Below are 22,298 nucleotides of genomic sequence, written 5' to 3' on the forward strand. Positions count from 1 at the left end.
TTTCTCGGGGTCTGTCCTTAAGTCCAATTTCTTGCGAGGAAAACCAACTTCCCCGCGATGTCCAGTAGATCGCAATCTATTCTAGGTATCTCGGAAGAAATGATACTGAAGTTTGCGCTAGGACCCCAATTTGAGTCATTTACTTGTCATAAGCACCACGAAGCCGTAAAGAATTAGTTATCACCGGCGGCTGCAAATACCACACATGTGTGAACGGGAGGATTATACGTACAACTAACTTTTTTAACATGTTTCATCAGCACGATACCGAAACAAAACTGCTAAAACGACGACCCAGCCAAAGAACTTTGTTGCAACCAATATTGCAGATACTACGATCTCTAGTATAAATACAGTGGAACCCCGCTGATACGTCCCCCGGACTTACGACGATCCGCTTTTTACGACGGTTCCTCGCGGTCCAGAAAAACTCCCCATATAAACAATGCATTCAAAATCCCAATGATATGAAGTTCGGGTGCACGCGGTCTGCTTCGTGCGACGAATCATGGCGCGCATAAACCGGCGGTTTTACGATATTTAAACGTGTTCGCCGCCTCCTCTCGACCTTCTTTATTCTTATTCTTAGCCCCGTTTGAAAGTGCTTGATGTGCAAATGTCCGCCGGCGAGCCGGGCCACTTGCTGAACAGACGCTAGCATGGAGGCGAGAGCTGGAGTTAATCTGCGACGGTCCCATGCGGCAGCAGTACGGCAGTACGGAACCACGAAGAATCGAAGTTCAGGTTGCACGAAGCCCTTGAATTTGAAGCTCTCGTCGAGCCGCGGACGAATTCTAAAACAAATACGACGCAACCCCACGACGACGACCGAACAGCCGCTTTTCCCGCCCGCTCAATCTAAGTGTCTTTATTTTACGGCGTCCTCACACTCGCCGCCGCTGTAAGTCACCGCAGCAAGACCGCGCTATAATTTTCGCCGCGACGCGGTTTAGTCGCTAAGTTGGAATCATATTGTCTATTGCGCGCTGTTGGTTCTTGTGGGAAAAGAAAATAGCTGTGTTGGGCACATTGACCTAATAGCAGCGGCACGGGACCGTTCAAAGTGTGTTCCAACATGCATGGCAATTGCGTTTTTTTTTCATCTCCGCCTTCAACGCTGGTTCTTTTCGCTTTTCCTTGGCAGTTCCACACTCACTTTTCCACTCTCAGTTTGATCGACCACGTAAAGATTATGTAGCCCACGCAAGGTGCGGGGCTTGAGGTCTATAAACAGCGCCGCACACGGCGCTTGGCTAGCGGACTAGCGAGACGCCATGAAGGGTAGGAGGGCACAACATGGGCGTGGCTATTTTAACTTGGATGTTAGCTGAAGGCTCGCAAATCGCGCCAGAATGCCCTATATATAGTAGTTTAAATACGTTCTTAGCCCACCTGTCGCGTGAGATGGTCTACAAGGCCGGCGTATACTCGCACCCCGGTCGTGCGACACCCCGGTCTTACGGCGCTTTCTCGCTTTTCCTTGACAGCCGTATTATCGGGGTTCCACTGTATTTCAGATATCATGTAGCCGGCTTTTTTTCAATCATTCCAGCAACATCATGACGGCACTGGGAGAAAGGCAGCCCAACGTCTGTCTCCAATGATAAAAGTGTAGGCCTTTCAAGTTTTATTAGCTGCGTAACCGAAACATACTGCGATTAAAAAAAGAAAAAAAACTGCCGAGCTTCGTTTGTTGGACTAGTTAGGACTGCTCCCTCGTAAACCCCATTTTGCGTCTTTTGTCTCACTTGATTTGGCCCCCCACCAATTCTAAGCGTTGATTGGATGCGAGGGCTGGGGTCTAATATGCATTGGCAGATCTCCCTCTCGGTTAGGTAACCGAGTATCACTCCGCTTAACTCAAGGCGAGGCCAGTATTTTTACACCAGGGGCCAAAACGCTTTCAGTTTTAGACTTGCCGTGATTACTGTCACTTATGAAGTGCTATAATGGTTACATACGACGGAATACAATATTAGCGTCTGGTTGTTATTTAACAACACACAACCGAGTCTAACTTGTATTCGAGTACCCGCCGCGGGTGCTCAGTGGCTAAGGCATTGTCTTGCTGAGCAGGAGGACACAGGTTCGATTCCCTTTTCTGATGGAGGCGAAAAATAAAAACACTCGTGTCCACCAGATTCCGGCACACTTTAAAGATTCCCACGTGGTATAAAAGATTTCGCAGCCCTCTGGTACAGCGCACCCTCATCGCCGACGTTGCATCGGTGGGTTAAACCCTACAATAAAACAATTGATCAACTTGTATTCGGGAATAAAAGAACGCTGGTACTTTCGGTTACGTAATTTGCCTCACAGAAGCCTGAGGCGCCCTCTGCGCTTCTTAGCGTAGTCTCGAAGCGATGACGCCAGAAATTCAATTTGAGCGAAGGGAATAGATGCGTGACAAGTTTTTTGGGCTAGTGGAAACTTGTCTAAGAGACAAGGAGCACTAAACTCCATTGAGCCGACAAAACATAAAGTAAAATAAAGCTATGTGGGCTGCTTTAAGTTCACAGAGCCGCAGGTGACTGAGGTTTCATGGCCCTAAATATCAGGTATTCATCAGTTCGAGCGGCAGCGTCACAGCCGACACTACCACAGCTCCAGGGTGGGGGGGGGGGGGGGGAGAGAGAAAGAGAGTTTGGGCGATCGGAGCATACCCATTCGAGTGGTACATCGTATTGGTGGTATAGCGGCTTGGGAAATCGTAAGTGTATGGGTGAATATGTGATGAAGTATAAGGTGCTGCAATATCTTTGCTTCAGGAGTATACGCCATAGTCGGGCGTCGCAAGAGTTGGGAAAGGGCTGGGAAGGTAATTAATGGCGGGAGCTCCTGGTAATGAGAAGGCTGAAGGGGGGTGGTGCCAACTGGCCGGCCCCCGCTGGGAACGCCCGGGCTGACCTGGGGTCCACAAGATTTGGTTCGGGGACAGGATCTTAAGGGGATGATGTGAAATTCATGCTGTCATAAAGTTCCGGCAAGCATGATGCCAGTATGTAGGTATGGTTATGTATTGCTTTCGTAGCGATAATGGTGGGGAGGTCTATATGGCTGTCTTTTAGGCGGTAGTGCTGTTTGTATCGGCGGTGGATGCGGATGTTAGACTGTAGCCTTGAGAATAGCGGAAAACCATTGCATCGGCTAGTTTCTCTCGGAGACGAGCGCGTGCTTGTGTTGGACAGACCTTGTAAGAAGAGCGCATATTGCGGGGAATAATTGAGGCCTGAATGTGGGTGTTGATAGTGGGGCACATGAACTCTCATGCGTCCAACGAAGTAAGAACTCTATCACCGAGGTGTGTCAAAAGACTGCGGCACGTGGCGGGTTGTTTTCCTCGTCCCCACCGGCCGAGTTGCTGTGCTTCTAGGCGTTGAGACAGCGAATTGTGGAGGCCGAGTCGGAGTAGGTGCGCGGTAGGGGGAACGCAGAGAGCACAAGAGAAATTATGGATGAAAGTGGCAGATAAGAAATGAAGGAAGCTCACGCTAATACGTACGACTTCAAAGTAGGGAAGCTGTGCGCAACAGTACTGTTTTACTCTTTTGCGCTTAACGGTGTTGATTAAGCCTCCACGCTGTACGGGTGACTACTGCGTGATGTTCGTCTTTCTCCATCCCACAGGGTTTTGCGCCGCACGTGGCCTCGTGGCCTTCGTGGCCCGCGCTTATCACTGCCGCGAGGCCTCCTCGCCTTCCTCGCGTATCTCTCCACTGCCGCCTATCTCTCCCCGTTATTGGACCGCTACTCCGTGCCAGGCGCTTACGGAAAGATGTGTGGTTTGACCTCTAGTGCTCAAGGGGAAAACTGTCCGCACCGCGAATACTGCTCAGTGCAGCGCAGTGTAGGTTGGTGCTACAAAATACGCACACCTTCGCAGTTGAAATACTAAGCCTCAGGAAACAGCGGAGCTGTTGGTCTTCACTAGCTTTGACTTCGCTTTTCTTAGGTCTGCCCCCTTTTAGGGGAAAAGCCCCTTAGGGGCTCGCGCTTTGCGCATAGTGATGTAATGTGCGCAGAAGCCTGGTTCTGGGGACCCGGCATTTTTATGGTTTAATGTTTTGTACTTTCAGTTCATGTCTAGCACTTATCCAGTCCGTACTCTTATCTAAGTTCTCGTCTTTTTTGCACTAGAAAGCATGCCCCAGTTATCCCAGTACCACCTTGCTCCTTTTTCCGGACTAATTAACGTGCTTCGCTTCGTTAGGGGAAATCAGCGCGAGCTGCTGGGAAATGCAATGATGCGTTCAAAAGCAATTTCAGGCAGTCTCAAAAGCTCAAGCGAGACAAGCCAGAATTCCCGGAAGTGCGGAGTCTACAGTATAGAGTCTGGACCATAAACATGCTAAGTATTTAGAATCACGGCAGCAGCATGTCGGGCGTATCTACAATGAAGCAATGGAACTAAAAAAAGGAGCAAAACAAGCCAAAAGGTAAACGGCAAAATACACCTTCCCATTCCTTCAAAATGAATTCAGTTTATTTCCAAGTAATATATTTTCAATTATTACAGCATCCAGCTACTATGCTAACACAGAACGAAAAAAATGAAAATGGCACCAACTCATTTGAGCGATCGCAAAACATTCCTCGCAAAAGATGGCATTGAAACCCAAAATCCTTTAATTTTTCAAACAGCAGGACGTTGTCGTTAGAGCTTTTGTACCTGGGTGGTCCAGTCGGTCGGCAGGGCCAAAGTGATCATCGTCATCGTCTATGTCGTCTCTATATACGCAGGCAACTTGGAAATAAAAATAGACGAGGAAAACTGATTTTCAGAAAAAAAGACACCACAGGCGTTAATTGAGAAGAAGGTTGAGGGAATGGTAGAAAATGCTGTTCTGTCTTGAGGTGAAGCAAGGTCTATAGTTGCCCAAGAGAGAATAAGTAGGGCAGATTGGTGGGTTAGCTTTGTGTGGGGCTTGAAAGTGCTGCGTTCAATTTTTTCTGGACCACTTCAAATTTTTTTTTTAACTCAACGTATTATTATTAGTTCTCGCCATCGCTTCTTCATAGGTATATTGATGGTCAAAAGCAAATCAATCTTGATCAATGCTGTCACCGTCACTGCACATGATGATGACACTCAAAGTTATTTAAAGTAAGCTAATAAAATCTATGCCAAGTACAACACAAAACATGCATGTATCCCTCATCTTCGTCTCAGCTGCGACATAAATACACAGGCTCCATATATTACTCATAGCGCTAAAGTTTAGGCAAGTTAACATTACCAGACCTAAATTTCAATCAATAGTGTACCATATGCAAATTACCGTCTTTGGAATGAGGTAGTAGGTTAAAAAAATGGCTTGAGCGCCCTATCTCTCCCGTAAAGCACTTGCCGTATTTACTCGCACAATGGTCGCACTGGCGTTATGATCGCACCGAGAAGTTCGTCGTAAAAACAGTTTTTTATTTCCCGCGCAATGATCGCACCCTGAACTTGCCGCCGCTATATGTCGTATGTGTGCCAAGTATAGTTGACGAGGGTTGTACTTACCTATCCTCCCTGCGGTTTGAAAGCGGACTTGGCTTCGTTATTACCGACCACTTCCCGGTATTACCGTTATCGACAAGCATGAGCTCATTATTGGTGCAGAAGAAACTCTCCTTAAATGCCATAATACGCTAATTTCTTTTGCAGAGTTACCTCGCGAGCGACAAACGATTCCATTGTCATTTTCATGGGTTGAAAAGAAGACTGGAATTCTGGGATCAATATATGTGGATCACAGGTTTATACAGTGTCGGAAAAGATAGACAATAACGCCACAAGTGCATACATGTACTTTCTACTAGATCCTCCACACATGTTTCCTTTGAATCCTGCTGTAAAATAGAAGGTATTGTGTATCGACACAGATACCATAACTGCTGGAACTAAAATTGAAATCATACTATGTTATTCTTTCCCTATACCGTTGCTCGTCGTAGTACATTTTTTCCTAGCGGATGGGTGTCAAGACCATGTAATGCGTTGTCCTCTGTAATGTTCGTGTGCACGCAGATGTCAAGCCCTGTGTATTGCCAGGTGTTTTGTAATGTTCGCGTGCACGTAAATGCTTCTTTTACGTAAGCGCATGGGTGGCGCACTTTTATTCCACAAAATAGTACTACATAGCTTTCGAGCTAGCAGGCGTTTTTTCGTGCGGGTCAGTGCCAAAATCGAGGGATACAAGTAAATTAACAATATATAAATCATTCCGGCATCCACAACAGCCCTGTTAATTTAATGCGGGTAAACATCGAAACAAAGATTCAGAAACGCCAAAAGGAAATCTCAATCGGAAGGCTAAAAGTAAAGAAACAATCGCATATATAGTAATTAGCAAGATGTGGACGTATAAGCCCGTCAGCGCGTAACTTTATAGTGAAGAGGTGGATGTATATAATCTTATTGACAAAATGGCAGTGCTGCTATTCAAGACCCATTAGGAATAAGCCGTAAAATTACGACGGGGTGGAGTGCACTCACGAGCACAAAAACATAACAAAGGGTACTTCATAGCTATCACTAAAAAGAAATATATGCAAACGATGCCTAGTATGGCAACACCTTTACGCCGAAACGAAATTTTACAAACCACATCCAAGGAGTGTTTAGGGGAACTGAAAAGGGCATTAAAAGGAAAGAGATTATTGTAACGTACAGTGATTGGAAACGAGTGTTATGACTAAAAAAGAAGCTTGCGTAGTTGAAACCTACAAGTGTCGTCAAAGGAGGTGAGTCTTCTGCCGTTCCCCCACGTAGCTCCTTTTCCTCTCACTATTACCTCTCTTGCTTCCTCCGTCGCTTTAGCTCCTTCCATGATGACTGCAATGAAGCAATAATTTTGAAAGAAAGGCATGCTCAAATAAATAAATTCTCCCGCTCTCGCACTGTTCGCGCGGCACCCGTTGGGATAGCACGCGTTTATCTGGCATTTCTTCTACACTGTTTTGAAAGCATTGTTTTATTTTAAATATTGTAACTTCCCCCCCCCCCCCCGAAAGTGTGTTACGCATTGAGAAGGTCCTCTGGTTTATTTACCTATTTTTGGCTTCCTCTGGTTTATTTACCTATTTTTGGCTTCCAGTTTGCCTGACGTTTATTTGGCGATCAGTAATAAGACATGTATGAGCTATGGCAGCAGTTCTTGCGCACAAAATTAAAGAGGTACCCACTTAATATTTTGCCAGCGGGAAGTCATTGCAACGAGCGACAGCACGAGAGACATCCAAAAATTTTAGATTAACGTTGAAGACTATCATATGTAATATCGCTTGCGGGTTTTCACCCCCATACCATGCAGCGAAGCCAACACGCCGTTCTTGTCTATTGCAATGGGCATGTACGACGAAAGGTTTTATTGTGTTTGTGATGCAACGACCATACCCTGCTTCTCTATGCCTACCGTGTGACAAAGATTTTATCATTAACCAATACAGTTACCCCCGTAATAAATACCACATGGCTTGCCAAAACTAACAATAGTTGGAATTATTGAAATCGAAAGCACACTTAAAATTACACCATCTTCTCGTAGGGGAACCCTGAGTTGTATGCGAAGCAGGCATGGGGTCGATTCAAGTGTCCATTTTTTTTCAGTTCGTCGTTCCCGTTAAGTTGAAATACGTAGCTACCGTTATATTTACCGTTTGGATTCCATGGTAACTACAACACTTTTCACTCACCGGAACTACGTAATGGAAGATTGCAATAACGACATGGCGGTTTCGCATACTACTCAGGGTTCCGCTATGGGAAGGTGGTGTAAGTTTAGTGGATGGGAGGTGGGGGGGTGTCAGAGTGGAGAGGCATTAAAGATAGAGAGACAGAGACGTTGCACGTGGTATGAGTTTGTCTTTATTTGAGCATTGTCATCATCATGTTCAACGTAGGTGACGTTGAGCTGTGATTGGCGTTCCTCTTTGATTATGACCGCCTTATGATCTGTGAAATGTAACGTCAAGGGCTTTTGTAGTGGACGAACCCTAAAGTTGCTGAAGATGAGGTCGATGCACGTTCCCCGGATGGTTGTGGGATGCTTGTAATCACGGCCTCGCGGACACTTGCCGACGCACGGCGCTGCCGACGACGATGAAACGTCGAAGGCGCGTAAAGCTTGCTCGTCTCGTGCCGGCCCAGGAAGACACCGGCCACGTGGTCGCTCTAAAAGCCCTTAAAGGGGAAGCGTGCTCGTTTCGTGCCTTCCCTGGAAGACACCCGCAACAGTGTCGCTTCAGGAGCCAATAAAGGGTAACTCACCACCGGCCGTTCAGCAAGCCGAGCATGCACAGTAGGGGTGTGGATGGCGCAAACACAAGGGAGGGATATAGCCACGACCACGAGATGCTTCGCATCTTAACAAAATAAAGCTTTTCCACGCAACGTGAAAGCTGTCGAAATGCAGAGCAGCGATTGACCAGAGATGCTTTCGCACCGTTTTCCGCAGATTTTTACCACCGCTCACGCTCTTACCCTGTCTGTCACCTTCCTCTGTTGATGAAGTAAACAGAGGTTTGTCCAACGTAATTAAAATTTTCTGTTGTCACAGTACTAGCGCTGCCTCTTTCTGCCACAGCAGGAGCGTTCTCTTTGTGCTTTCATTTGTATCACACATGCCGGACCCTTATTGTGCAGTTTTGAACTAGCGACTTCCGCGGCTATTTTCCAGCATACTGTTATATAGACCAAACCAGCGGGCATTCCTAACTAAATAGACGGAAGGTGGAAGGAGGGGGGGCTCCCGGTTAATTACGGAGATGCCGACTCAAATCTACCTGCCTTTCGTTGGGCCAAATAAGGGGAAAATGTGAGACAAGCACCAGAGGTTGAGGAGCTTCCAATGGTTATGGCTAGGTTAACCGCTTGTGTTTTGAAGCTTCTGTTAGGGTATGTTACGCCGCAACACCGTGGGGCTCTATTTTGTTCTCTACGCTGCCTGATTGTGGCGGTGGCTAGACAGCCTGACACCCAACAATCTGCAACGATAAGGAGGAGGATGCTAAACTTTAATAACAGCATCGTAATATGGTGTGGGGCTCACAGTCCAGGACTCCATTGTAGACCCCGTGCCGTGGCGGCGCTTTGCACCAGCCTAAGCTGGGAATCGAGACCGGTGCTGGGCAGTTCCTTCTACCACTGCTCACGGGATGCGTGCGTGATTCCTTGAATTTTTGGGTTTGCCGAATGCTCCTATACCATATGGTACCGGGTGCCCGGTGCAGCGCAAAATTTCCACAGTGGGAAGTACTGCGCTGGATGAAGCAAGTGGAGTTTGGTAGGATCAGGAAAGTTTTTTGTTTGGAGGAGCCAGAGGCAGTGCTCCGGCCCTTTGGTCAGAGATTCATGAGTGGGGAATAGATTATTCTTTGGCACTTAGTACTCCGTTATTTCTTGATATGTAAACAAAGGACCCACAGTCTAAAAACACCCTCGTGTTGCATGGAGGGATAGATCTTGCGCGATGTGGTGGGCGGTCGTCTTGCCCTGGAGGGTTGAGTGGACTGGCGTCCAAACTATGTTAACTTTTCTTTAGGGCGGCTTTTGCAGCAGAATGTCCAGTGCCACTTTTAATATTCTACCACGAAGGAAGATTCGGCAAGCCTATTTCGAGTACGTAATAACGGTATCCGCATTTGTCTGGGAGATGGCCAGAGCATTTGCCGCTTCCTCGGCCTGGGTAGTGCTTGTGAAGGGCAAGGGGATGCTAGTGAAGTGCTTCACCAATCAAGTAACCGAGGGGGTCATGGTTCACTTTCTGGCATAGTTGCGGCGTCGGCGTAAAATTTGCGGTCTCGGTCCCTGTGTCATTTCTCGAGAGGGCGGGCTCTTGATTCTCTTCTCCCTTCGTGATGAGTAGTGCCCATCTTACAGGGTACAGCGTCAAAGTCACTGTTTATTCTTATTTCTGGAGGTACGTCACCTAGTGGCTGGAATCTTTCTTCGGGGAAGGCTTCCCCGTCCGGTGAGGAGACTCCTCCGCGGGGTGTCATGATTAGTCGGAGACGCTGGCTGGTGCCGTGGGCCTCGACTAGTTCGGGGGCAATGTTGTGTAGGCCCAGTTTCAGAAGCCTGTCGGTCGAGACACTATTCGGGAGTCTCAGGGCATGCTTATAGGCTTTCTTGATCATCCTGTCAATCTTGGCCATGTCGCCCTTGCTTAATTTAGCGAAGGGAATGGCGTAGGTAATGCGTGAGATCATGAAGGCCTCTACCAGACGAAGGGTGTCCGCTTCCTTCATTCCCCTAGCATTGGTGGTTATTCTTCAGAGCATATCGCCAATACGTCCCGTTGTGTGACTGAGCCGGTTCAGAAGAATGGTGTTTCAACAGTCCTCTTGAAAAGTCATACCGAGGACTTTGATCTGAGGTGACGGCAGGGTGGTATGGCCGTCGAGGGTGATCTAGATGTCCGGATCTCGGACTTTTTCTTGTTTATCCGACCATGAGAAGTTCGAAGTTGTGTGGTGAGCAGGAAAACCCGCACCTCCTTGCGTAGTAACTCACAGCATCAGCGCCCAGCTGGAGACGGTCCTGCATCTCGCCTACCGAGCGCTCGCCTGTCCGCACTGTAATATCATTCGAATATGAGCCATGGTGCAGATTCGGGATGGGCCTGAGAATGGTAGGTAGGCCTATAAGGGCTATGTTAAAAAAAGTAGGTGAGATAAAACCGCTGCTTGTGGAGGGCAAAGCCTGTGTATGGCCTTTCTATTTGATAGAAAATCTCGGACGTAACTGTAAGTCCGTGTCCCGAGGTCAAGGCTGTTCAGGTTGGTAAGAATAGCTTGGTGAATGACGTTATCGAAAGCCCCTTTCAGGTACAAGGCCAAAATGGCTTTCGGACTGTGGCGATTGGCTTGGCCCATACATCTTCTTTTATCTGCAGGAGAATGTCCTGGGTTGAAGGTGACGGCAGAAACCACACATGATTGGTGGAACCTTGTTTGTTTATTCCAGGTAGGACTGACATCTGTCTAGGATGGTATGGCTCGATGGCTCGAGTAGCTTCGCCACGCAAGACGTGAAGGAGATCGGGCAGAGATTTTCGATGTCTGGCTTTTTCCCCGTTTTAGGAATTAAGCTGACCTCGGCCGTCTTCCAATATGTGGGGAGCGCACCTTCCTCCCAACAAGTCTTCATAAACGCGGTCAGCGCAATCACCGAGGACGTACCAAGATTCGCTAATGCCTTGTTTGTTATTTGATCTGGGCCAGGGGTGGTGTTCGTACGAAGTTTCGCAAGTGCTGGCTTAACTTGGAAGATTTGAATGTCGCTGCCCAAATCGGGGTTGGGCTGTCCTGTGTAGTTTGGGAAAAGTGTAGTGGAAGATTTTGGTATATATCTTGTTTGCAGTTCTTGAAAGAGGTCGTCCTGCGTACCGAGGAACGAGTGCATAACAGTGGCCGGACTCGGTCTGACTCTCCCTTGCTTTAGTAGGGTCTGTAAGGTACCCTAACAATGGCGTGCCACCTGAAGTGATGTGCCCTTTAAATGTCCCTTAGGCTGGACACCACGCTCACTACACGCTGGGTCAATTATCGAGCGTTAAAGGCTTCCTGCAGACTTACATCTCCATGTTGCAACAAACACTCTATGGCGTTTCGTCAATAGCCTGCTCACATAAGTACCTGATGGATAACAAACGTCTAGGAAAATTGCGAGATTCATGCAAACACTGTTGCGCTTAAAATAGTTTTTGCATTTTTTTAAAACAGTTTTGATAAACACAACCAGATATACAGTGTTCTTTTACTTTAAATAAAGATCAAATTAGGTGTTACGAAAATATTGCAACAAAAACAAAAGCAACTTTACAGCTACAGAAATGCGGTTCCGGGACTGGCGTTTCACCTCGCGGATGCGGGCACGCAGACGACTTTTGCCTGTCCTCTTTATGTCAAGCCTAGCGCGGCGGCTGTTTCCTCATGATTGGCAGACTGCTTTTCATGTATCCATACTGTGGCCCGAAAACGTTCCCGCTGAAATGTTGGTGTACACTTGTATTCGGTAAAGAAGAAGTGTGAGTTGCTGTGCTGTTCTTTGTGTTACATATAAGCTAGATTGGACTCCGATACCTGATTTTCCTTACGTCCCTCTCTCACCCAATACGGCACTGGGAAAACAGCTCTTCCGCGATGCCCAGTAGCTCTCAATGCATTATAAGTATCTTTCAAGAAGTGATACTTATTTTTGCCCCTACAACGGGAAGCCGAGCTTAATTTAATTGTCATGAGTACCACGAATGTGTGAAGAATGGGAAACGCCAACCGCTGTAGATATGGGTGCGGGAACGGAAGAAGAATACTTACAATTAACAGATGGGACTCGTGTTTTATCGGTACAATACAGAAATAAATAACGTAACATTTTACTGCTCAAGCGAAGGCTTTTCCGCGAGAACTTTGCCGCAGCAAACATTCTGTATGATTCTACCATTCAAATAATTATTATGAATAATTCCGATAAAATGTAGCCTTCTTTTTAGGTGATTCTAGCAGCCGCTCTGCTACGACAAAAGTGTAGACACTCCACATTTTACTAGCTCATTAACAAAGTGTATTCCAACTGCCAAAAAACAAACTGCTGGGATTTGCTTCGTGCACTTGTTGTGACTGCGCCCTAGTCAATCGCGTTTTATGTCTTGCACTCGTTTTACTTCGCTGTGCACACCATGTTGTCAGTGTGGATTGGGGTTAAGGGCTGCTTTCTAGTAAGCGTTGTCCAATATCCCTCAGCTAGGTTTCCGAGCACCACTCCCACTTCGGAACTAATATGAAAGTCGTCTTGACATCGGCGCTTGAAACGCTATCGTGTAGAGAATACTCGCGGTCAATCTCAGTTATGGAATGCTCTGATAGTTACATATAACGAACATATTCTTAGCATGTGGGTGTGTAAATAAACAGATAAACCAAGTCTAACTTGTATTCGAATATAAAATAACGCTGGAACTTCAGGTTACGCAATTGCCCCCATATAGGCTGAGTAGTCCTCTGCGCTACATAGCGTGGACATTAAGCGACCACGCCAGAATTTCATTTCTCACGAAGAAAATACATCCATGGTTAATTTTCTGGCCTATTGGCAACTGGTCGTGGAGATAAGGAACAATAAACTTTATTGTTCCGACAAAAATAAGGCAAAATAAAGTTTGGTGGCCTCTTCTAATTTCGGGGACCCGAAGCTGACTGCTGTCGCTCTAGCACTAAGGATCAGGCTTCCCTAAGTGCGAGCTGAAAGCTAGTAAGGCCGCACTCCCACTGCTTTTTAAGGGTACGAAAAGGGGTGGTTTTTGCTATCGGTGCACACCCATAGGAGATGGTACATCGTATTTCGAGTGTAGCAGGTTGGGCCGTTTTAAGGATATCTGAAAAAGGATAGAGTGTTCAAATATGTTTGCTTCTGGAGTCTGCCCTGTAGTCCAGCGATGCAGTGGTTGAGGGTGGGGAAAAGAGGTGTTAATGACGGCAGAGCTGACAAGAGTGGTGAAGAATATACGGGAAGCGGCTGGGAATAAGAATTTTTTTTAGGGTAAATTTGAGCGCCAAACATTCGACAAAGAGACAGAAAGACCAGACGGGACAAGCGCTAATCCCGTCTAGTCTTTCTGTGTTTTTGTCGAATTTTTCGCGCTCAAATATCCACTTCAAAGCATAAACGAACTAGACCAACAACAAGTTCTATTATGGTAATAAGAAAAATGGAGGGGGTACGTTCAACGCGCCCCACGATGGGAATTCCTGGCATGACCTGGGGTTCACACAGTTTGAAATTGTGTCATGGTCTTGATCGTCGGGAGAAGCTTGAGGACAGGAGGTCAGAAAGTTCCTACAAGCATGCTGCGAGTCTCTAAGGATGGTTAAATAGCCGGCAGCGGCTGGGGTGGAGGAGAAAGCTCTGGCTATCTCTTTGGTGGTATTGGTGTTGCCATCAGCGGTGGAGGCGGATGTCAGGATGTAACCTTGAGAATTCAGGACAACCATTGCATGTGCTCCACGGTGCGAGGAGGTTCCGAATGCTGTGTATCAGGTCTCAGGGAATTGGTAGTATAGTTTCTCCAGGAGACGAACGCGTGTTTGTCTTCTACCGACCTACATTTTAAGTTGGACACAAGTTGCGGAATAATGGAGACCTTGTTGTGGGTTTGGATAGGGAGGGAAATGCGCTTTCGTACCTTCATTGAAGTAAGAACAGAACCACCGAGGTGTGGTTCAAATTTTGCGGCCATTGGGGGGATGTCTGCCTCACCCCCACTAGCCGACTTGCTGACTGAGGTGCTGTGCTTCTAGGAGTTGAGGCAGTGAATGGTGCATGGCGAGTTGTAACAGGTGTGTGGGAGGGGTGAATGCAGAGACTGCAGGAGAAAAAGTGAAGATAGTGCCATAAAAAATTCGGCCACCATCGCAGTATTGAAGCGAATCCCGAGCTAACACCCTGGTGTTCTTCCTTTGCTTTGCTTTGGCTTTTCTTGCAAGTGCCACATTTTATAAAAAGAAGATGGCTCAAAGCGAACCTTTCTCGGTGGAAACTGTGTCATAATTAAGGTCCACAATCCGCCCTCCTAAACTACGAAATGCAAAGTGCCACAGCCCGGACCCAAAGTCCGCATTAACTTATTCAAAGTTTGAAGCTAATGACCGAGGTACGAAGACAAAGAAAATTTGGGTGCCCATATGTAAAAATAGCCAAATTAGAAAGACGGTGGTTTCATAACGCGAGGGACGCATGTTAAATTCCGACCACTGGAAGTAGTTTATTATTGAGGTGCGCTTTCCACACGCGTGCCCTTGGGTCATGCCCTCCTCTCACGTCCCCTCTCGAACTTGCTGTTGCGAGTTTTGAGCGATGCCAGTCACGGATTGAATTCTAGCTTAAACAGCTCCGGTTATAAAAGAGCGATTATACACAAGTAACCATTCAGAATTTCACGGAGACACCTAAAAGCGCATGTGTCGCATTGCAAAATCCTCAAATTTTCTTTTCTACTTAAGAATTTTGTATGTTTAAGGTAGGTCCATCGTCTTTGTGCGAAGAGATATGTGCCTATGGTGTAATCTTCCCGTCGTAATGGTTGCGGTAATTTCAGCTGGTGGTTCTTTCTGCTGCACCAAGCGCCAACATTTTTGGTCGCAGTGCGGTATTTCTATCCCACCCTTGTATCTCCTCATAAGGAATACTTCCATGAGAGACCATAATTCCCAGCTGTTACAGAGGTGGATGCGTTAGAGTCCATAGAGTTAGAGGCACCACCAGCAGCTGAAACGTGCTCATTGAAACTATGGTGTTTTCTAATTACTATTGCCACTACCTGTTTTCTGTTGCACCGTTTTCTTCTATCTGTTTCTGCGACTGACAGGCTTGGCCCATAGCTCTTTGCATTTTTTTTATCCTAGATATACCCTATCGGGACACGCATACTTTACAACTTTTGCAGTTATCTAGCTAGAAATGCTGCTGGAGTCATCCAAACCTGTGGTAGTGTCCTCTTATTAGCGTTGTCCTGATTCCTTCGTGTCCCGGAGTAGAAGCGCATCTAATGGCAAACGAATCTTATTGGAGATTTCATTTTATTCTGCACGTGCAGCGGTTGTCTTATCCACGAACCTACGCTGCGCTAATGAATAGAGGTGCTGAACCACGTGGGCTGGTTGTGACATTTTAACAGCAAAAAGACAATGTATGGAAGGATAATATTTTATTCGCAACTCGTACCTACATTTCTAAACCAGCATTCGGTCAAGGTCATATTTGTGAATGTTTATAAGAGGGTGGAGACGTTTTACGAAACCTTTGTCACAGAATTCTTACGGCACAACTGCTTATCAAGGATAATAATGGAATCATATATATTCCCTCCAATGAATTATAGAGAAGTGAGCAATTATGTACAGCAATTTTGTGTCAGGTTTTGGTACGTCGTTCCCTACCAAAACTGCTCCCTTTCAAGCCAGCCGGGTGTTTTGGTATCTTTTTTTGTGGTTGTTGTTTCTGTTTAACCCATATCTGCGAAAGAACCGTAATTGGGGCATGTCTTTTCTTTAGGACATTACCGAAATTTCCCAATTCATATTGAGAACAAAAGCTAAACAGCAAGTATCTGGGAAGTTCTACTTTTAGAATGCCTCTTCCGACAGATATCACAATGCTTCATGTTTCCTCCAGCTGAAAGCTGGGATGAGGAAGGCATTGCAGTGAAGACCGGGCTGATGTAGAAAGGAGCGGAGGGAACGAATTCCTGGTTTTGTGACTTCGCGTAAATATCAAAATACTTCCATTAATACATTATTTTGGCATGTGGCCTCAGTTCTTGTCATAGTTTAGGATAACAAGAAAATAATTTTTTTAGTTTAAAATAAATTTTTATTACGTGTGACCCTTTTTGCCAGTAAATTGTAATTACTCCCACCGGAAGCTCACGTTGTTCTATGTAAACTCATGGGGTCCCAAAATTTTGGAAAACACAAAGAAAACCCGTTTTCATTCGGAATTAAGTGGTTTAGCTCGGCTATGGCAGGATATACGTAGCATGAGGTAAGGTTCATCTGGTTATTGTTACGTTCCGGGGCTGTCTAGGGTTAGTTTTATTATCGTGCTTACTGCGGCTTCAATGACACACACGCAGTATACGCATTATATGACATGTATATTTAACAAGTTGCTCCGGCGCAGCGTCAGCAATCGCCGCAGAGCTAAGGAAGTTCCACAGGCGCACGCCGGTGTTTCTGCGACGCAGGAGCCATCGGTTGCACACCCGGGCACCCATCGCATGATCATCAAGTCGACTGGGCAGCAACGTGCGAAACGGAGGTCGTCACAGACACTGCGCTCGTGGGGTGTGTGAGAGACGCCGGGCAGCGAGCAACGTTTTTTGCGCAGTGTGACGTCGCTGCTCCTCGTGCATGCGCAGCACGGCTCTCCAGAATCTATGCGGAACTGCTCAACCTCGGCCAGTTTACCTCAAGCTACAAACCTTAGCGCTGAAAATGTTAAACATCGTGTACGCAGTTTAGAATAAAAAGTGGCGTCGAAGTGTTGCTCACACAGTGGTCAAGGTTTCACATTCAGTTGATTTTATCAAAGAGCCTCAGTAACCACAATGAATTACCTTCCAAGTTATCCGTCTATTCGCTGCCACTTTAAACTCGGTGGAAGGTTTAGTTTCATTGTAACCCCTTCTCAAAACACAAGAACAACAAGCTCGAGCTTTTCTCGTTGCAAAACGAGGTTCGCGGGAACACAATGCATGTGCTCGGCCTTGCTTCTTTAGTGAAAGGATGATAGTGAATCCAGGCTGCTAATCGCACGAGAAATTATAAAAAGTAGCTAACATGCAAGCTCTCCATAAACACCGTTTAGCACGAAAAAACCAAAATACAGTTTCACAAGAATTGATTTTCAAATAACTCCGCGAACTGACAGTTACTTTATATTGCTTTACTCCCTGCTGGTACTTGTGGGACCCGTTAACGATATGCAATATACCGTCCAAGTGTGGTAACAATATCAAAGCACCTCCTCTTAGCCACTCTATTCGCATTTTCCTCTATTGTAGGGCTTTTTACTACGGCTAAAACAGTGAAAGCATTCACAAATACAGGAATTAACCTTATTTAAATTTACGTACATTTTGTTGCTGTATAGAATTGCTTCCCTGCTCTTCAAAAACACTCCTACTTAGCTGAACGTGCATGTATTCGAGGGGATGGACGACTGACATTGAAACTTTTCGTCTGTCGGGAAAAATGTAAAGACGATAAACAGGAGCTGATGTGAAGGTCAACCGATTGAATGGCCTAGTACTGTTTCTTGTATATTGAAAATCATAAAAGTGGACGCCGCCAAAAAGACATCGGTTAATGAAGATTGCGGCGTTTCGCCAAAGTGCGCTTATCTGGAGGTTGCGTTGTTCCCATCCTCAATGTCGACGTCGAGGCTCGGCTGCGGTCAGTCAACCCAAACTCTACTACAAATACTGTTTATCAAGTGATGCCTCACCATGAGAGCGAAAGACATAATTCGAATACTCTCGCCGATATCGTGAACTGAAAGCTCTTGAAGTACATCCGCAATGTGTGCCCCACGCAGATATCAGTGCGCTGCCCCTATTAACAAGCGAAAGTTTGGTGACAAAAAATGCGTATCCACCACCGGCGCCGTCAAGCATAACGTGCTGCGGCGCTCACTTCTTCTGAATATTAGTGGCGCGTGTGTATGTCAGATGGTGCTTGTTAGCCAAAATTTCCGCCCTTTATCCCCAGAGAGCAAGCGACAGAAGAGATTACAAGCACGTTTGGAAACAGGCGGGATCAAGATGGAGCGCGAGCCGTCGGCGGAATAGCTGGGGTGGGGTTGCGTTCGTACCGCTGCCGACCTCGCCGCTAGTGGACGTCAAGTAGAAGCGGTGGCGTACACGTTCCTCACACGGCATCGTTTGGAAGTATTGAAAAATGGAGTTGTCAGCGTGTGCAGTTCGCAGTATGCAGCAAAGGAGGATAGCACGCGCGAATTTCGGTGAGAAAATACCGGCACAACAGGAACACAAAAATCATAAGCCGTGCAGAATCACCAAAGTGAATGACCAGCGAAGCTACGAAAGTACGGCATAGAGTTGTACACACAGTTTGTTTTTTAAAAGCCGAAGAAGAAGAACACCGGTCGCAAACCCTTTATTGTTGACTAACACGGCAAGTAAATAAAACGCGCCCTAGCCTAATCTTATCACGGCCTAAAATTATCATATTTTTGATGACACAGTTTTGACAAAACGAGACTTACAACAGTTTTATGCAGCCATAATGCTTCCATAGGCGGCCATGTGTAAACAGAGAAAATCCCGTGAACCTCCACAAACGTGAACCAGGTGAGTGGCGAAGCATGTAGCGGATAAGTGTATTCAAAGGTTGTAAGTCTCTCTCTTGCCACACCGCGGGCTGATTGGGCGCCGGATTAGCGCGGGTGGGAGGAGAAATGGCGCGCTTGCTGAGGTGGTGGCGCCGTGTCTGGCATTCAACCGGATTTAGCTAATTAAATGAGAAACAGACGCCTAAAGCGGTAACCACACGCACGCGCCCGCGCGCTCGATTCCCCACGTGTTCTGGTGTCTACACGCCCAAGCGCTTGACGAGGGCGAGGGCACGGAGCCACACGGAGGCGACGGAGCAGAGTGAGCATGCTCCGCCCCGCGCTTGACGGGACCGCGTTGTCGATATGGCCGAACTGTACAGCTCCCAAATATGTTACACTGTCATCGTAACACACACAAACGTCGGCTTTTCGTCTTACAGCAGAGCAATATTACCTTTAACGCCAGCTTCGGACTGAAACACAACAGCATCGCCGCGTAGCTAGGCACACACGATGGCGGAAAGCCATGTTTGCCTCCGGCTGATGGTCGACGAAGTTTGTTCGCGTGCGTTGTTATTCGCCGATGATGTATTTTGCTTGTGCGACACGGAGGAAGCGCATACACCCAATAAACCTTTGCGGCTAACGACCGGGAAACGCAAGGGCGTCGAGCGGCGGCTCTGATCGGTGCCGGCCGGTAGGCGCGCAGGAGAGCGCGCGAAATATCTGGCAAAGCCAGATCTTCGAGAACGCGACGCGCTTCGCCAGACGCGCCGTCTCCCGCCTGTGCGAGGTAACGCGTGAACGCGCGAGCGCGTAAAATCTTGCTCGGAGGCGCGGGCATGTGGTTACCGCTTAAGTTGTCTTCGCGTCACCCGCCGCAGCATGTTAAGAAGTATGCTAAGAAGTAGCGCGAGAGGTTAGAATGGCCCAGGCAGTTCATTTAGCAAGCGTTACGATCTAGCACGAGGCATTGCAAAACGAGTGTCCGTGTGCTTTGGTACCGTGACCGCACGACACGACTACAGGAGGAACCGCTAGCCTGATGCACTAAGCTGCTTCGCCCCTAACAGTAAATTCGATGAGGTTTTACACTTCACTGCCAACTAATAATGTCAAGTAACTGATATTCGTTGTAATGATAAAGTTATCTAACTTACCAATTATCATAAAACCCCTATAGCATTTGTTGGGACAGCTTCCATGAAACAATTGTCAGAGTCTCTTTCTGTAACCGTACAGCTAAGGCTGATTCGAGTGAGTTGACAGAGGGGGAGAATTCATTTACGTTTACAACTTTGCTGTGAACAAGGAAGACGAATACATTTGAATGGAAGAAATAGTAACTATAGAGTATTAGCAGCAGCGAATAGACATATAATTAATTCATAGAAGAAGGAGGGGGAGCAAAAAAGCGAATGGAAAGGCTGAGAAGTTATGCAGGTATAGAGACTGAATAACCTCGCCGCACTGTGGGAGGGGTGTACAGGGAATAAAATAGAGGGCAGGCGAAAAAAGGGAAAGAACAAGATTGCCACGCCAACAGTTTAGTCATTTTGCAGGCAGTATAGTCATTTATATAAGCCTGTACCCTTCATGAAACATAGAATAGAATTTGTAGCCTGCTGCGAATTCGATGGTACGGGTCGATGTCATAATATGGTCCCTATAGTGAACGGTTGATTGTCGAAACGGCTGAGCTCGGCGGCAACACGCGTCTTTCTGATGAATACGGGGAGCAAAGAAGGAACGCATGCTCAATTGCCGATAAAACCTTGCGCGCATCGCAGTGGCCACTCAGAGCCTTCCCTATGAGGGAGGAGTAGGCTTTCTTGAAGGCCATTCAACCAATGACTAAATCGTAATATGGACTGTTACCGAGACAGGCCACATAGAAGATGGCGTTGGAAAAGATGGTCCTGGTTGTGGAGGTGCCGGTTCACAACGTCCCGTGTATTCCACTGACTAATGGAGGTCTTACGCACTATGACGAAGTCCCATAGCGGCGTCGCTTTTCGAGAGCGGAAGCAAGATGGTTCTTCAACGGTCAGGTCTTGTCCTAGCAGCTGCTTCAGCCAAAACATTTCCCGTGATTACACAATGATTTCGCGGGCAGTGCAATGAAATATTGTGGCTCTAATGACGGCCTGTAGAAATATTTTCGAATTTCTGTGACGATTTGTTGGAAAAGACCGCAGCGCAGTGCTGCTCGCATTCTTTCCGGGCGCCTTTGGAATGGAACAAAAATCAGTGCAGCTTCAAATTGTGATGCAAGGCTGGAGGAGATGCACTGTTTTGTGACTGGTCTCCCTTCGTCGGAGACCAGATTGTTGAGTGTTATATGTATTTCAAACTTGCCGCTGAACGCTCTGCATGACTCTCAGGCCGGATTGTCTTGTTAACAGGTTTTCCCATCTCTTGCAAAGCGTACTCTGTTAACACGCTGTAGAACCAGCGGCAACCAGCTCCCCGACCCCGGCGTGTGAAGCGCGAACTTGGCGTCTTTGCTGTAAAGAAATGAGTCTTCTAATGGGCTGCAGTGCGGATAGTGACATTACCGTAATAAAATCAAAAATCAATAGAAGATAATACTTGACTGTATGGGAATCTAACCCAGCATCTGCAATACGAGTCAACTTACATTTTGGACGACACATTGGCTCACTAGCTTTACATTATTAGAGGTGGAACTAGAAAATAGGATGTTGCAGTAGACATAAAGAAACAGTACGATGCACTACCATTAGCCTGACGCGTACTAGCTGTGACATTGCACCTTGCGATTTAAGGCATAATGTTAATGTAAGCGCATATATCTGAGAATTGCGTAAAACACCTACTAAGGTCCATTTCCGATATATGCTACCGGATGGATTGCGGCCAATTTTGCATGTATCGCATTGAATTCACATTAAAATCGCTTAGGTGTCTATGTATAAAGCGCCGAAAGTTTTGCGGCAACACCTAAGCACGCACATTGTGTTACCCGTTCCACAGAGAGTGCATCGTACATTTGAAGGCAACACTCTTCAAGAGCCCATGACAACAAAACACAAGTTTGGTACATTAGAATTTCTGCTCTGGCCCCATAACAACGATGCCAATTTCATCGCAATACATGCACAAGTAATGTAGATACTCACTAAAACATGCGAAGCATTGGGGACTCTCTTGCCACTTTCCAGTCCATTTTTATTTCGTCACCAGATTTAATTGTGCAATTGGCGGCCCCCGAAATAACCCATCCCTAAGACACATGACACAATGATTGTAGTGGAATGTCTAGGTTAATTTGATCGAATCACTTTAATGATAGTTTACTCTTAGTCAACGGGGACTTCTATTTTAATGGTTGCCCATATGACGTCACTGTAGCGCCAGGCCAGACTTGGTGGAAGTGCTCGGCTCCAGAGCTTCCAAGTCTGAGCTGACAACGTCCTCGATACCCGAGGAATGGCAG

This window comes from Haemaphysalis longicornis, unplaced genomic scaffold, assembly GCF_048455015.1.
Source record: "Haemaphysalis longicornis isolate Haplotype H1 unplaced genomic scaffold, Haemaphysalis longicornis Haplotype H1 scaffold_8, whole genome shotgun sequence".
NCBI classification, from domain to species: domain Eukaryota; kingdom Metazoa; phylum Arthropoda; class Arachnida; order Ixodida; family Ixodidae; genus Haemaphysalis; species Haemaphysalis longicornis.